At 45.3% G+C, this 16,340-nt stretch overlaps 1 protein-coding gene across 3 annotated transcripts in view; it reads left to right on the forward strand.

Annotated features, from left to right (window-relative positions):
- The window catches only part of ERBB4 (erb-b2 receptor tyrosine kinase 4), a 597,238-nt gene that overhangs the window by 176,279 nt on the left and 404,619 nt on the right, over positions 1–16,340 (forward strand). The gene's annotated exons all lie outside the window — the stretch shown is intronic.

The raw sequence follows: 16,340 nt of genomic DNA on the forward strand, positions 1-16,340 counted from the left end.
TGGGTGACTCCTTCACGTTGCAGAGACGACCAGGCAGTCAGTGGTACCAGCAGGTCATCGGCCAGGGCCTCGGACGTAATGCCGCCGTTCCCGCGCTGAAGAGGGAAGACCTGCGGTATTTTAGGAAAACTCTGCATTAACAGTTGGGTGCCTTAGGCTTTGGCCGTGCAAATCGTCATTTCCCTGCTTTCTCTAGAGCTGTCCGTTTGTCATACTCAAGCGTGCTGCCAATGTAACGTTTTTCGAATTCGGTCACTAAGCTCGTGTGTCGCTTTCTTTAATTGCTTGTTGTCGTGACCTTAAGGTAGTTTTAATGTGGCTTTTGTACTTTTGGCCCCTTGGGGTTTTGAACAGTAGAGTAAGATACGCACGTACCTCATAAACTCTTACTGTGAATGTTGCTGTCTTCCAGTTCCTTTCAATCAGCGGCACCGCCAGCAAAACCTCATTAAAGTGAGTTGCGTTACTTCTATATTCTAGTGAATTAGTTGAAATGGAAGAGTTAACTAATTTTTGTTATGGTCAATTTATCTGGTACCGAAGCACGGTCTGCAGCACTGTGACCACTTTGCAGCGAGAACACTATGAAAACTTGCTGTAGCGAATTTTCTAACAGCAGTACGTTTACTTTACAATTTGAAACATGACCAGGATCAAAATACATAGGATAACGTCAGTGCGAAGCGACCATCTCCAGTGCCCCCTAAAGATATTCTAGTATTGCTCTCAGGTAGGATTTCATGTGCTGCATAGGGGAAAAACAACACACTCCACTGATTTTTATCGTTTTAAGGTAATTTGACATAGTAGGAGCTGCATGTTGATTAGCTGATAATAAAGAGGGAGATTAATCAACAGCCATTAGGTAATTAAACATTATGACAAGTGAAGAGAGACAAGAACTTGAGGAGGAAAGTCAAGAGTCCTGTTTTCTTTTTTCTTTTCTTTTCATTCTGTCTTCCCGTAATTATTTACTTCTGAGCAAAGCATATACCTTGTAGATGAAATTAGATTGGGTTAAAAACATACAACGCTGAAAGCTGACCGAGTGTGGAGGTGTGCTTATCTTGCAGAGAAGAGTATTCCCCTTAAAATACTCAGCCTATCTCGGTCGTTAGTATTTGCCAACGCGGATTAAATGACCTGGAAAATCAGAGCTCCCAGAGCCCGGGGAGGTTTTGCCTGTTTCTGCGTTTGCTTTCACGGGAGCAGCAATGAGCAGCTCCCAGGACCCTGCTGGGCTGGGCGGTTGCCCTTGGAAATGGAAAACTGGTGACCACTGCTACTTTTTTTCCTAATGTCCTGGCAACTCAGTGCCCGATGTTGTGAAGTCGGTATCCGTCCGAAAGCCTTGTTTCCTGCAGGAGGGAGAGTTTTATGTAGTTCCTATTTTCAAGACACTTGGAAACAGTAATCTACTGCTGCTGTGTGTGTATAATACCTGGTTTTATGAAGGGCTGTTCAGTTTACTGTTTATCCAATCTAGAGGCAGAATGCTGTGTTTTTAGATATTAGGGTATTTGAGGGCTTGACTCTGCTTTCTTTGAAACCTATTTAAAAAGGAGTAAGATGGGACAATTTGTTAGGGGTTTTATTTGAGATTTTGGGTGGGTTTTTTATACTTCCCGTTTTGGGTGTTTTCTGTTTTTTGAAGAAAGCGCTTTAACGTGACGCAGGGTAATAAATAGATCAAGCAGTCTTTTACTGGCTTGCATTCTTTGGCTCTGCGTTTCCATGAGAAGCAGACAGTGCTCTTTTGGGGGTGGCAGTCAAAAGAGGGGAGAGAAACCGAAATTTTGGCGTATGTTGGTGCACAATGGGACTCGGGGATGAGTATCGGTGTGAGGGCAGGGGCTGAAGGCCCGATAAAATTGCTGGGAAGATTCCCACTGATCCCAGCAGCTTTGTTATTTCTCAGATGATTTGCATGTGGAAACTTAGGGTGAAAGTCCTGCTTTAGTCCCCTAAAAGCACTTGGGAGGAAGCCAAACACAGAAGTGCTGAAAAGCGTCGATGTCTTTCGTGGCCTTGAGGAGGCCGCGTGAGCTTAATGTGAGGTGTGATCTGAAGACCACCTGCTCCATTGTCTGAAGTCTCCCATCTTCCCTTGACGTTATCTCAAAACAAGTTTGGGCTTTTAGTTTTTTTAGTGTTGGAAAGTGGGGGGGAGAGTCTGTGCTCGGCTGAATCGCAGGATCGCAAGCAGAGTGCGTGTTTCCCCTCCCTTCAGGAGGGGAGGAAGATGACGGGAAGGCCTGCCGGGGACTCAGGATTGGGAGGGACATGATGAGCGCTCATCTCCGTCGCAGTTGGGTTGGTGTCTCCCTGATGACGTGCCGTGTGCGGCGTCAGCTCCTTCACGAAGCTTTTTTTAAACACATGCCTCAGGCAGAGTTGGGGTTTTGCTAGGTTTACCTGCTGGGCATGCGTGGCGGGGAGAGCTCTTGGCTCGAGTGACACCAGGCAGGAAACACGGCATAAGATAGCCCCAATTGTCTAATTTTCTGAGTGAATCCATGAAAGCAAGACTTCTAATGCAGATTTTGAAACAAGCTGTGATGGCTGAAAGCCACGAAGGACTCGGGGCTTGCGGGAAGGGGGTTGTGTTTGCAGAGACGGATGGCATAGGTGGGTAAAGCGGGCACAAGCCTTTGGGTCGCCTGCCTTTTCCAAGCGGTCGCCTTCCTTTTTCCGCTACGTCGGTTGGTCCATTAAAGCTACTGTTGCTTTTATTCTCGGACAGAAGCTGGAAGCTGCAGTGCCGCTGCTGAGGTCAGCCAGAACAGCCCCTCAGCACCCATTGATTCACTTGCTCGAGTGCTGAATTTTCAGGGTTGCTCAGCGGTTCCCGGATTGGAGAGCGCGCTCTGCTAATAAGGGTGAAAACAAACCAAAACAAAAGACTCTTAAGCTTTTATCTCATCTGAAGTTTTTTTTATTATTATTCTCCCCCCACCCCCAAGCCGTGACATGGGCTACAGCAAAATGTTTTTTTGCCGGTGGCCCATGCGGTGAGGCCCTTCCCTGAAATACCCATCTTAGCATCCTCGCTCTGCGAGCCAGTCTGAAGCGATTACAGTCTTTCCCTTCCTCTGCTAATTAAATTCATTTGGAAATGAGCGTGGCCGTCTCCGAGGTCTCTCCTTGTACTTGCCTGTCTGGGTGCAGCAGTTGGAGCGGCGGCGGAAGCTGGCACAGGGACGAGCGCGCCGAGGAACGCCGCACCGGTTGTGGCTCGCCGGGGCCGCCTTGTTGTCGTGTCAACGACAGGCGTCAAAGCGCTCCTCTGGGACAGCAACTGGCGGCATAACCCATTGATCGTCTTTTGAAAGAGTAGTCAAGGGTATTTTTTTATTTTATTTTATTTTTTCCCCAGCATCTCAGATACCGGTGTGTTTTTCAGGGGAAGAAAATAGTATGAAGAATTCAGGCGCTGTGAATTTTGCATTGTCTGGATTTTTTTTTTTTTCCTTTATCTTAAAACTTATGTCTGTAGCCTTCCTAACATGGTCTTTTAAAAGTCTTTTATCGCTTGGCAGAGACATAAAAAGTTAATAACAGATTTATAATTTTATTAGCATTTATGCTGCAAATGCAAGAGTTCCCCAACCTGAATTTAATGCATCCTTAAAAGTCCTTTTTATTAGCTTGTTAATTCCCAGCAGCACTGTTTTATTGAAACGTACGTTACATTTCCTCTAGGAGGAAAACAATGGTTTAGATCCAGATTATGAAAACTTATATATAAAAAAATATATATATATATATTTTTCAGCTGGGGGCATATTTCTTCCTTTGCACTTCCCCCAAAGTGACTCTCTTGTATTAGTCTGGCAGGTGCTTTTTGCAGAGGTAGATGAGAGCCCAGGGTGACAAGGAGCAGGCACGCAGGGTCGTCCTTTTCCGTGGGGAGCGTGACTGAGCCCCGGGCAGGTGCGGATGCTGCCGTGCACAGGGGAAGGGCTTACAGAAATTTGCCTCTCTGGGGTGCAGACTTACTCCTTCCCTTCTGTTTGTCATCAGGCTTTGGCAGGTTCACGCACAAGCTTTCAGTCAGTGCAGCTATCTCAAAAGGGTGCTTCGCCCACCCCGGGCCGCCTGTCGGGGATGTGATCCCTCCCCCAGGCAATCATTTTGACAAATACCCTGTGTGCAAATGAAATACTTGGACTAACCCAAACCTTTTCACAATCTGAGGGTGGGGAATTAATTTTAAGTTTCTTTTTTTTTCTTTTTTCTTTTTGCCCCACCATCAAACTGAAAGGTAAATTACTCGTGGAAGAGCACTGCTGCTCCTGCAGCTTTAAGGACCTCTTCTCCTCGAAGCAGAGGCTCTTTCTCTCTAAGCGCGTGGAATGGATGTGCCAAAGGCAACATCTGCTCTTCGTTAATATTTCCAATATATGTGAACTGTAGGATTATGCCTATGAAATGTTACTGTTCCATCGTGTAATGGACAAGACGGCACAATAAATTAAAAGTGTGTGGTGACTTGGAAACCCCTGTATGAGCCCTCTTCGTTGCTTCTGTAGCAATCCATCCATACGTCTGCACAGGAAGGACGAATTTGCAGATACTCGCTTGTGCACGTCGGAAGAGCTGGCAGCAGACTCATGCAGTAAAATAGATTTCAAACGTTTTTTTTTGTATTACCGATGGTAATTTCCAAGGCTTCCTCTGTGACGGAGCATGCAAAAGGGAGCTTTAATAAAAACTGTCATTAGCCATGTGGATCAATATGGTTTAGGAAACACAAAACAAGTTCAGCCGTTTAAAAATAGGAAGTGCTGGAGGAGGTTTCCCACCTCCCTGCTGAAAGCAAATCCCAGGATCGATCTGTCAGCAGTGTAACTGCAAAACTTGCAGAAAACAGGTGCACTCGCTGGGAACGTAAGTAGCGCCGGTAGCAAGCTGGTACCTGTGTTGTTCCTGGGCAACCTGGGGTGGGTCCTCCAAAACCAATACCGTCGCTGGCTTTTGGGGAGGGGGAGAGGAGCTACTGCCCACCAGGACGCCCCACTCCCTGCGTACTGATGCAGCGTTTCTCTTCCTGCTAACATTGTCTCTTCGTTTCTCTCCCACTCGTGGTGCAGAGAAGTTTCTGGGGAAGTCAGAAGCCACTCTCCAGAAGTCCATCCATGGCAATAGTATGATTCCCGTTAAGAGAAAAACCTCAACTGAAATCCCGCTGACAGCCCGCTGTGTTCTAGGTCAATGAAAATGCTGCGAGAAAACAGGGCAGCTGACCTTCCGCATGGGTGAAATACGTGGAGCCGTCGTTTGGGACTCAGTAAAACATTCCCCAGGTCATTTGCTTTGCTATTTTGGAAATAATCTGCGTTTCATCTCTGTTACACTTTTCAAGGTTAGGGTTTTTTCATCCTGATGTGAAACACATTTCCGTTTCTCTCCTTGCAAACATATCTCCAAAGTTACTGTGGCAGTTAGCGCGTCAGTCGGCATATTCCAAGCACACAGTACTTTGAAACAAGGGAAGTGTAGAAGTTTGCACTGGATAGAGGTGTTATTTTGAGGCCTGGCTATTGCTGTGTGGCAGAGCAAGGGAAGGCCCCCGAGAATGGTCCTCTGAGCCAGTCTTTGACATCCAAGTGTGAACATTACAGCTACGGGCAGTGGCAAAACCATTACAACTTGTCGCATGTGGTTTTCATACACAGTGAAGAGCTTTCCTGGAAGATCCCAACCATGCCAGTTGCTGTACTTTGCGGGGATTAAAGCCTATAGGCTTTCTTTCTGGTACTTAACTAACGAGTAACTGAAGAAGCAAGTGCTTAGTCCTCCCCGATTAACCCTGTATCGCGTTACGTTCCCGCATGGCACGCGGGGGTGGTTTTCCGGGAAACCGCGTCAAGGATAGGATGGCAGCAGCACTGCCTTTGCTGCGTGATTCCCTGTTGTGGGAATTGGTGTGGCCAGTGGTAGGTGTCCAGAAAAGGTATGATTCACGGGGGTACCCTGGGCTTCTAGTTTTCCTTAACCTTAATATGCTGGAGCTAATGCTTCACTAGTAGGGGTCATGTTATTTCCAGGTGAGGAGGATTTCACTGAAGCAGTCTCTAGTCTGAACGTCGGATTGCTGTGGGTCCTGTAATGCACCAAACAGGCCAGTGTGGTACGTCAGCTTACAGGGAAATGATCGCTGTTCGCTGAATAGTATTAACTAACTAATTTCATTCCCTGAAGAGGGAAATAAAGCAATTCAGATTGACAGAGATGCTGCGACATCTCACCCAAACTCTCTTGGCTGTTTGAATCCCAGCCCTGAGAACTTGTATCGTTTTTAGCAACTTCCTTTTGAGGAGAAGCTGAAGTCTAAATAAACCTATGTTCAGAAACTAGAAAGACCGAGTTCAGTGAGGTTTAAAAGATGCTGAAGCACAAGCTTGCTTGTGTGCTTTAGCTAAGATAGCATGCCAGGCTCCCTTTGTAGTCTGTGGGTACCTCTAAGTTTAATTTGTCCCAGCTAAAGCAATCATTTTCAAGTTGAATTGCCCTCTTTCAGTAGCTTTCTCTCTCTTCCAGACCGTAGGCAAACTTAGTAGTAACGCTAGCTAGTGTTATGCATTTGGATGGCTAACACTGGGTAGGAGGAATCGCAGCCTTCCTATGAATAAAGATAATTCTGATTGTATACTACGTCTTAAGAGTCACTACCCTAAGGATTCAAAAGCAAGCAAGACTATTTAATCCATAATTAACCTCTTTCCTGAAAGCTTTGTATAGATTATTGCGAAATATGTTATAGAGCTTCTATGCTTTCTCAAAGCATGCTTAAAATCATAGGGTAGTCTGCTGTTATGTATTTAATGAACTCATTGGAGTTTGTGCATTAGGGAATAACTGAGGGAAATAATACCTTGCGTTGTAATTTAGTGTCATTGATTGGAGGCTACTGAGGTTTACATCTAAAATAGACTTCGTATGTAATTAACTGCTACTTTTAACCTTTTTTTTCTTTTTTAGTACACTCTCTCTCCGCACTGAGTGTTTTTTTACATACTGCAGCACACTTTCAAGACAAACTCAAACCTCAGTCTGTGAAAGCTATGCAGATAATGTGTTGCATGCCGTTTAGGAAAAGTATACTAGACCACGTAGGTCTTGCAGTATCAGTGGCGACCCAGAGTCGGGCCTTTGAAAACGATTATTGCAAGAATGTCTCACTTGAAGACCCACTTTTTATGGGATCGATTTTCATACGGCTGTTTCAAATTTCAAATGGTTGTTTTTGATTTTCTTTCTAACTTTCCTCTGTTAGCGAAGGCAGTATTATAAGTCATGCCTTAACGTTTCTTCTCCTCTGTTACTCTAAAGTGTTTCTCATTTTTCTCAGCTTGACAATGTTATGCAAGAGGAACAGTGAAAACATGACAAAAACGCCCCCATATCTTACACATTAGACTTTTGCAGTCATTGGCTAACAGAAAGAACAAACAAAAACTTGGATGGGAAAAAGCTTCAATATCATACACTTCTACTTCCCACAATAAACAAGGTGGAAAAAAAATGCAAAAACCTTTGAAAGTGTTAAATCTTATTATTTTGAGTAAAAATGCAGATTTATTTGGGGGAGGGGGAGGTGGAGAAAATTCTGATTTCATAGAGAACCAGTTCTGGTAATGATGCGTGAACTGATGCTTTCCCCGTCCATGCTCTGATCAAACAAAGCGTCTGAGATGTAGCGCTGTGTTCGTCGTGGGATGTTGATTCCTACGCGCGTCTGGGCCAAAACGCGTGCCTGGTTTGGAGCGCGTTAGAAGTTTCTTCGAAGTCGGTGGGCTGATTCCCGTGCTTAAGCATAAGCACGAGCTTATCGGTCGGCTGCGTTGAGAAGCCAGTGTCCTCCCAGCATAAGGAGCTTGCGGGGTTCACGATCTGATTTCCTTTCTGGTTATGTTTGGGTGGATAATTCTTCACTGATCTCGAGCAGCCTTGGTTTCCAGTGTCTGTGATGCAAAAATACAGTGAGATAGAAAATAATAACCTAAATTAAATCTTTAGAAGCCCCTCAACAGCTGAAAGGGTGACAAATATTCCTGTTGGCATCCTGATTATTGTACCAGGGCACTGAGGGAGACAGGCAGTCTTAATATTATCAATTATGGCAGAGTTTTATCTGAAATATTCAAGGAACAGCTGTGTTGTGTTTTGGCTATTGCAATCTCAATTGTGTCAGCATAGATAGATATCTTTCTGTTTTCCTGAAGAACCTAATAGTCAAATGAAACCTTGCTAACTGCAGCCTTGGGGCCAAATCTGTATTCTTTACCTGAGATGTGATGGCAGTTTTTGACAGGAAGACTAATGCATGTTTTATTGTTGTGTATTTAAATTTGATTTGGGGATGGAGGGAGAGAACCTTTTATTAAAAAGGAAGGAAGAATAACTTAAAATATTGTCTGTTGCTCCTCGGATGGGTTGGGCCACGGAAGAGAAGGCGGCGAGGTTCGGACAGGAGATCTCATTGGGGTGGGGGGTGCTGCCACCACAGAAACGTTTCTGTAACGTTTCCAATGTAACATAGATCTTTATTAAGCAAGGTTGTCTCGGAAGGTGTGTAATTCCAGCCTTTTTCATGAGTCTTGCTTGTCAATGGCTGAGCAAGGCGGGGGAATTTCTCCCCCGGAACTGGGGAGGTTCAAGATGTCTGGTGTTGCCACTGTCAAGCATGCTACTCGGAGCTGAGCTTCTGAACATAACTGAGAAAATTCACTGGGTTTTGGGGTAAGGGTGGTTTTGAATTTGCATGTAGTTTTTAGGGGAAACATCTGGCTTCAGAGAGGAGACTGGGGTTCAGGGTTTTGTATTCTGGCATAAGTAGCTGACAAAAGGGTTGTATGTATAAAACAGGCAGCGTGTAGGGACCGTACCCCCATAAACGATTCGGGATCCCTCTAGAGCAGGGTTTTCGGGTTGTGATCTCTTGTCTTAGGGGGCCTATGCGCTATTCCTGAGCGGGCCCACAAAAGGCAAGTCAAAAAAGAGGTATGTTTTAAAGAGATGTAAATTCTCTGTACGTGGCTGCAGACTTCTACAAACTGGGAAAAGTTAAACCCGCTGTTTGGCAGCTCTGTCTCCTATTGCAAAGCCCTATGAGAGTCCTAGGCCTTGTATTTAGTTAGTAAACACTGACGTTTGTAACTCGCCTCATTTCCTTACCTTCTCGGCTCACGTGAAAAGCAGCACGCTATGCAAGGTGTGGTAGCTGCTATTTCACTGCCCCGCTCCTGACCGAGCAAAAGTCAAAATCTGTGAGAGCGTGGGCTGGGCAGCATCTTGGAGCATAGATGGGTACGTGTAGCTAACCTGCCTGGGCGCCTCTTGGGATGTTCCTGCTGAGGAAAGCTTTCTCGAAGCTTTGGCTTGGGGCACTCTGAGGTTTTCCCTCCTGGTTGCAGTGGGAATTAAGAGAGATAGCGAGGAATTTCAGAGAGAAGAACGAGCAGAGTTTTCCCAGCTTCACAACATAGTTTTTGTATGGTTGGGAGCAGGTTGCCCTGCACTTGGGGGGGATGTGCATAGAGGACTCAATGTATGTGGCCTTGGCCAAAAGGGTGGAAGCACTTTCATTTTTAGGTCCCTGTGAAACTCTTGTAGGCCCAGTAAAAATAAAATACAAACCCTGTTTCGCCCGACAAGATGGGAGCCAGTCTGAATCATTGGTTAGCCAGACGGGAGCCGTCGCAGTAAATGGAGTTTCAGCAATTTACAGCTCGGTTCAATGGCCAGCTTATATCCCTGGATGTTTAAGAAGCGCTGTCGTTCTTCGGACTTCCGAACGACGGCAGGAGCGCGGACAGCGTGCCTGCTCTCTGTGTGCTTGGAGTCCTAGTATTTGCCGTGGAGAAGGGTGTTGCGTACGTTAAAGTGTTTTTTTTAAGAGAGTAAGTGGATGGGGATGATGGGGAGAATGGGACAAAAAGCATCTTGTATTGCACGTGCTCTTTCCATTTCGCTTTCCGGGATCCTCTCAGCACTTGTGGTTGGATGACCTTTAGCAGCTGTAAAATGAAGGGGTGTTGAATGACTTTGTTTTGTTTTATGAGAGAGATATATTACAAATGAGTGATAAGTATAATACTCTGGGCAGAAAAATCATCTGAACGTGACACAGGTGAAGAAACACGTTCCCATTTGAGGGCTCTGCCGTAAGGGGTTTGCTGTAGCGGTCAGCTGCTTGCCTGCGTCCATGTGGTATGGGTGAGTCAAAAGGTGCAGGAGGTGATGTAAAATAGAGATCGTGACTGGAAAGCGTAAGGAGAGGAGAAACAACTCTAACAACCCGGCAGCTTGTTCCTACCTGTGCAATCGGCTCCTGTCTGTCCGTCCACGTCCCTAGTAGGGCTGTGCTGTAAAGTGAGTGGTTACCTCCTGGTAAAGTCTGAGTGCCGGGTTAATTTGGTTAAGCAGCAGGGTGGCAATAGCTGTGTAAATAACAGCTAACGAGCGTAAGAGTGTTGATAAGCTGCAGGCAGAGCAGGAAGAGATGTTTGTGAGCATATTCGGAAGGAAAGGTGAGATTTGATCCAGCTCTTTGCTGATGTGCGTGCGCATTATTTCACCTGTTGGCAAGTCCTGTGATTCCTCGGTAGATCCTCCTGGACTTATGTTCGTGCCTGAGCGTGAACTACAGCATTATCACCTAGAAGAAATTAGCCGCAGTTGAGCTTCAAAGATAGCTAAGAAGGATTTAGCCACTTATTTGCCCCGAAATCCCAGGGATGTGAAACCTCTGGCTTTGGAAAGGTCAGCTGGAAAGGGTCATTCTTGTTAGAAATGAAGTCATCAGAGAGAAATGCCATCTGACAGGTCAGGAAATGAGAAGTTAAAATCCAATTCTCAAAAAACATGTAGTCACCGTTAATTTCAGGGGGAATTAAGTAAATAAATTGCAGGAGTAATACTATAGATGCGAAAGGGCTGTCCCAGATAAAGGGACGCTCGCTTAACCTTCCTAGCGCAGCATTTGCTCCTGCTGTAGAATTTCATATCTGTTCTTGTGTATGTTTCCGGAGCGGTTTGTATCTTGAAGGACGCGATTTGGTCCGGTTGGTGTATGTGTATCTGCCAGCACATGAAATGCAAGAAGGCAGTGCCATGCATGTTTGCACCTGGAAAGTGGGCGCAGCACCTGCACCTGGATACATGCCAGTGTCTCTGCAGCGCACGCTGGATCTGTGCGTGTGATTTTTTTTTTTTTTTAAGTTTGTTCGTTTATTTGAATTCAGGCCTGGCTACATGCCAAAGCCATTCCTATATTTACAGGTCGCTTTGAGGCTGCTTCCATTACAGTAGCCTCTTTGCTGCTAAAGGAGGTCATCTTGGCAGGACTCTGCTTCCTTCAAACGTGAGTTGCCAGAACTAAAGCACGACATTTTTTTCCATTTTATTTTCCCCTCCAACACATTCGCTGTGTTTAGAAATGCGTTATATAGTTACCAAGTTGTATTTACTACCAGAGCTCGCTTCAGATGCTTGTATTTCAGATGTTGCAAATACGTGTCTGAGAAGCCTGGTGTGTTTCTAAGCCCAGCAATAGGCTGTTAGTTTCTAGCAAGCTTTTAAGATCAATAGACGCTGACACTGTCCCCCTCGAAGAGGCCCGCTCATTCAGAATCACTTTGAGGTTGGAGACTTCCCTTTCATAAATGTGTGGAGCAGGTAAAATGACTGAACCCCCCCTTCCCCCCCCCTTCTGCCTTCCCTGTCTCTTGTCTTTGGAGCCTGCAGGCTCTTGAATGATTGTTGGGTCTAATTGGAAATCGAGTCCCTTGCCTTTAAAATCTTTTCATAAGACTCCCTCCTACTTCATTAAAGCATTAAATGAGTTTAGCAGGTATTAGTTTTGAGCTTTATTAATTGTGACTTGTTTTTCATTATGAGATAATTGTCAGTCACAAAACATAACTGCTGACATATCTGAGCAGGCACAAAAGTTTCCAGGAGGCAGGGAGAGAGGAAGTGCAGAAAGGTCACTTGCATAAAAACTTCTTTTAATAAATTCTTGCTGTAGGTGTTTAAGGATTCCTAGAAGGTATCGCTTTGTTTTGGATATTAAAAAAAAAAACAAAAAACCCAGCAGCTTAAAAGCTTTTCTGCAAACATCAGGACCTCAGGAAGGGATTTGGTGCAGAACAGAACGTGTTTATGTTTTGGATGGATTGTAAATGCAACCAGTCCTGTCTTCAATGGGAAATTTTTCAAACCAATTTCAATGCTGGCTTTGTTAGGATGGTTTACCAGCATGGCAGAGTTACAGGGCTTCTCAAATGCTCAACCTAAACTGGAGACTGCAGAAGGCAATTCAATTAACTTTGGGATTTGGTGATGGTCACAATTGAAATTACACTTATTTTTACAGGCTACGCAATTTTGTTGTTTTCTGTGGGTCCTCCTAAGCTGCTCCAAGTGCCCCTGGTGTTGAGGACTGCAGTAAGATTTAAAAGCATCGCACGCCCCAGCCATGCGCGGTTCCCAGGCTCAGGGGCTCACAGGGTGCTGAAGCACCAGCGTTGGAAGCAAGACTTTGAATAGCTCAGGACCTGGCTGTTCAGGGTTGGCAAGACTGGTGCAATTTATCTTGAGCTGCCTTCAAGGGACTTTTGGGAAGCTAACTATGCATCATGTTAAAGATGCTTCCACGAAACAATGGGGCTGCATTAAATTTTTTTCTAATTTAGTGCAGAAGAAACATGGAGCCTTTCCTTAGCAAAGGCAGACCTTGGTACACAGCCTCCGGGAAGGGAGAGCAAATCCAAGCTACAAAACAAGTTTTTAGCTGCTGCCCAGGAAATACGATTAAAGATTCTGAAGTCTCAGTGGTTAGTCCTAAATAAAATCCATCCTTCTGGTCAGAAGAAATCACACTTGTAACCCCGATATTTGCAAGTGATAGTAAGTGATATTAGTAGCCTGTGAACACCCGTTCAGTCCTGAAAATAGATTTGCCATTGCAAAGTGACGAGATAAAATCTCTTCTACAGATGATGGCTTCTGAAATATAAAAAAAATACCATTTCTGAGCTGCCAAGAAGAAAAGATACGCAGTCTGTTAAAAGCCTTGTCTTAGAGATGACACCACTGCTGTGATTTCAGTTGCCTGGTATTTTATCTGTTGTTTAATGGGCTAACAGAGTAAAATATCACCCTATAATGATTCTCGCCTGTGTGGGGGTTTCTTTATTGCCTTTCCTGGAGACAGAGGCTTCAATTTGGTCCTGAAGAAGCTCCTCATATAAATGGGTAATAGGTCAGTAAATCAGGTAAAACGTGCCGGCAGAGGGGTAGGGAAGTGAGGCGAGGCGCGAGCAACTCGGAGAAGACGAGGTAGGTGACTGAACGCTGGCAGCCTCATCCATCCTGGGCCCCCAGAGCCACGCTTGGTGTTTCGGCCCCCTTGCTGGCAGCAGGAAGAAGGCGGGGGGGGGGGGGGGCCTGTTGGCTTCTTGGTGAGGCTGGAGGAAGCACTTGCATCATCTCTAACTGGGTGGCTTGAACTGATTTTCTGAGGTGCCCATGAGGGGATTCACCCAGTGTACTCTTTATCTTGTATTCTTCACTCTGTTAATGGAAAAGGTTCATTTAGGTCCTGCAGGTGCTCTGGTGTTCAGCTAGAGAGATCTAAAATCCATTATATAGAGCAAACTTTGGAATTGGAGCTCGTTCCAGTTTGGGGCAGGACCTTTCTGTGAAACATCTAGCATGCTGGGTGAGCACAGATGAGTAAGTGAAGGGTTTCCCTCTAGCCTACGATGTGGGGAGGTTGTCGGGCATCATAAACTCAAAGCTAGTCATGGGCTCCTGCAAGGAGAGCTAGCATTGTATTTGGCTGTATAAATGGAGTATCACATGAAAGCATGGGAAGTCCCTGCGTCGGCTGTTGCATTGTGCCCAGTTTTGGGCACAATGAAAGAAAGATGTGGACCAGCTGGGGAAAGTCCAGAGCACAGCAAGTAGGGATGAGTGCAGATCTAGAAAATGTGGCTTCTGAGGGGAAGTTGTAAGTTTTCCTTAGGAGGGAAATGAAGAGGAGAAGTTTGGTGTAGAAAAGGAGCGACGGAGGAAGCCGGCTATTGTTGTGTGCGTAAAAGAACGTAGTGAAGAAGTGCAGTGGATGAGTCATGGTCCTCAATAGCAGCTAAGAAGGCTAGAAGTTAGATCCTAGAGGAAATCTCTCTAACAATGAGGATAGCAAAGCGCGGGAATAAATTGACTGTAGATTGTAGAATCTTTGTCCCTGGAAGAAGTTAGGAACAGAAATGGTGTAAACTGGGTTGTGCGTCCGTTTCCTGACCCTCCCCAGCAGCAGGGTGGACTGTCCCCTTTCCTGCTCCTAAATGCAGGCCCTCTCCCACTTCCGACAGTCCTTGGTAGCCATTTCAAAGGTTCGTAAGACTCATTACAGGTTAATAAAATGATTAAGATTGTTCTAATGTGGTTGATGAGCGTTTCTGAGACAAGGATTTGCTTTTCATTCACCTAGTAGGCGATGGGAGCTGAGGTACTGGGTTGGGTTTTTGTAAGAGTCTTGTTTGGAAACTGTACTCATTCATAGGCAGATGTAGATGCTGCTTCCTAAAAGCTGATGTACAGCCTTTGCTTACAACCCCGGGAAGAGAAAGAGAAATGGATGTTGTCCTGTGTGTAGTTTGAAAGCTTCTACCATAGATTTCAATTCGCTGCACTCAGTGGAGTGTGAGATTACGCAAAACCAAACAACTCTTTTGTGAAGTCCATAGAAACGTTGCTGTTGGGAGCTTTTTTTTTTTTTTTTAAAAAAAAAACCTCTAACATCTTCTTAGGCAAAGTCTTCATTTTGCTCTCTGCTTACCAACTGTACCAGTAGGTACCACTTGGTGCCTACTTTACCAGTAGGTAAATGATACACACTGGCCTTAATCAGAAAGCTTTAGCTGAGTAGAATTCCTGCCGTCTTCCTCAGCCTGCCTTACCTGATGAAGACAGCAGCATTAAACTCGGTGGAAAAAGAAAGAACAAACCCTGCATTAGGGTTACTATCTGGAAGATTGGTGCCGTTCAGGCACGCGCTTTGGCCAGCTGATTGGTTTTTAATTATGTTGTGGCATAGCAAAGTGAGGGATCTGGCTGAAGTGCTAAACCGCTTATGAAGGAGGATTATTTTAATTAGTGCCAGTTGAAGTGGACACTTTTCTCCTCCAGTCTCTCCTGCAGCAACTGGGAGGGATTCCCCCCGAAATATGTCCAGGGCTGGCTGGCTGTCAGATTCAAAATGAAACACCTGTGTGCAAGATAAATCCATGGATGAGAGTCTTAGCTAGTCATCGTTGTTACTGTCGTGTTTGTGCACAAAGTGGTGGCTGGTAGTTGTATTCACCTCTTGGCATGTTTATCTGTAATATGGACCCCTCTGCTAGTGTTTCAAGCAAGAGCCTACAGTAGTTCTGGACTTTCCAGCTTGATTTTTATTTGAGGAAGTTTGGGCTCCTAAGTCTTTAAGCCATTTCCCTCTGAAAGTACTAGGATAACCTGGATGTCCCTCCTCCATGTAGATGAAGGATTCAAGGTCGAACATGGTAGTATTATCTCCTTTTCTGCTAGTCCTATTAGCATTCAGAGTGGAGATACTCTATTGTATTTCAGTACTTACCTCCCTGCAGAAATATATAGGCTCTCCGTGATGATGGGATTCCATATGTACTGCTTTCGGTGAAATTTGTTTATCTTCACAGTTGGCCAAGAATAAATGAAACAGCCTTATGGTTCCCGGGAGTATACGCTATATGCCTCAATTATTGGTGCATTATATTAGTAGCAGATGCTACATTCCCCCATATAAAAAGGAAGAAGATTTCTGAACACTAAAACCAAATTTTTTGCTTATACAAAGTAATTATCACCATTCTTTCATTTCAAAGGCATCTGTCTGACATACCCTAATTGTGATGTGTTGTATTACCATTTGCATTACATTTTGTTCCCGAGAGTTACGGTTACGGTGACTTCTATGGCTAGGGTTGCAGGAAAGTTTCTGTTCAATTCAGGTGCTTTCAACTTTTCCCCAATATCTTCCTCTTAGCTGGAATTGTTTCAGGTGTTTCTCCTGGGCGAGCGAAATAGCTGCCTTGACCCGCTGTTTAATGCACAACTGGGTCTCCTCTCGTGCCTTTTCCCGGTGCGAGAGCAGCCGCGGGGGCGGACGGGGCACAGGGGCTCCCAGGCGCAGCCCTCAGCCCAACTGCCGTATGAATGTTGTTTCACCGAAAGCCTCCCGTCAGTCGCCTTTAGGCCTGCTTCGCTCCAGTCCTCTGCCCTCCCTGCGGCGTTCAGTGGGCACGGAG

This window comes from Struthio camelus, chromosome 6, assembly GCF_040807025.1.
Source record: "Struthio camelus isolate bStrCam1 chromosome 6, bStrCam1.hap1, whole genome shotgun sequence".
In the NCBI taxonomy this organism is placed as follows: domain Eukaryota; kingdom Metazoa; phylum Chordata; class Aves; order Struthioniformes; family Struthionidae; genus Struthio; species Struthio camelus.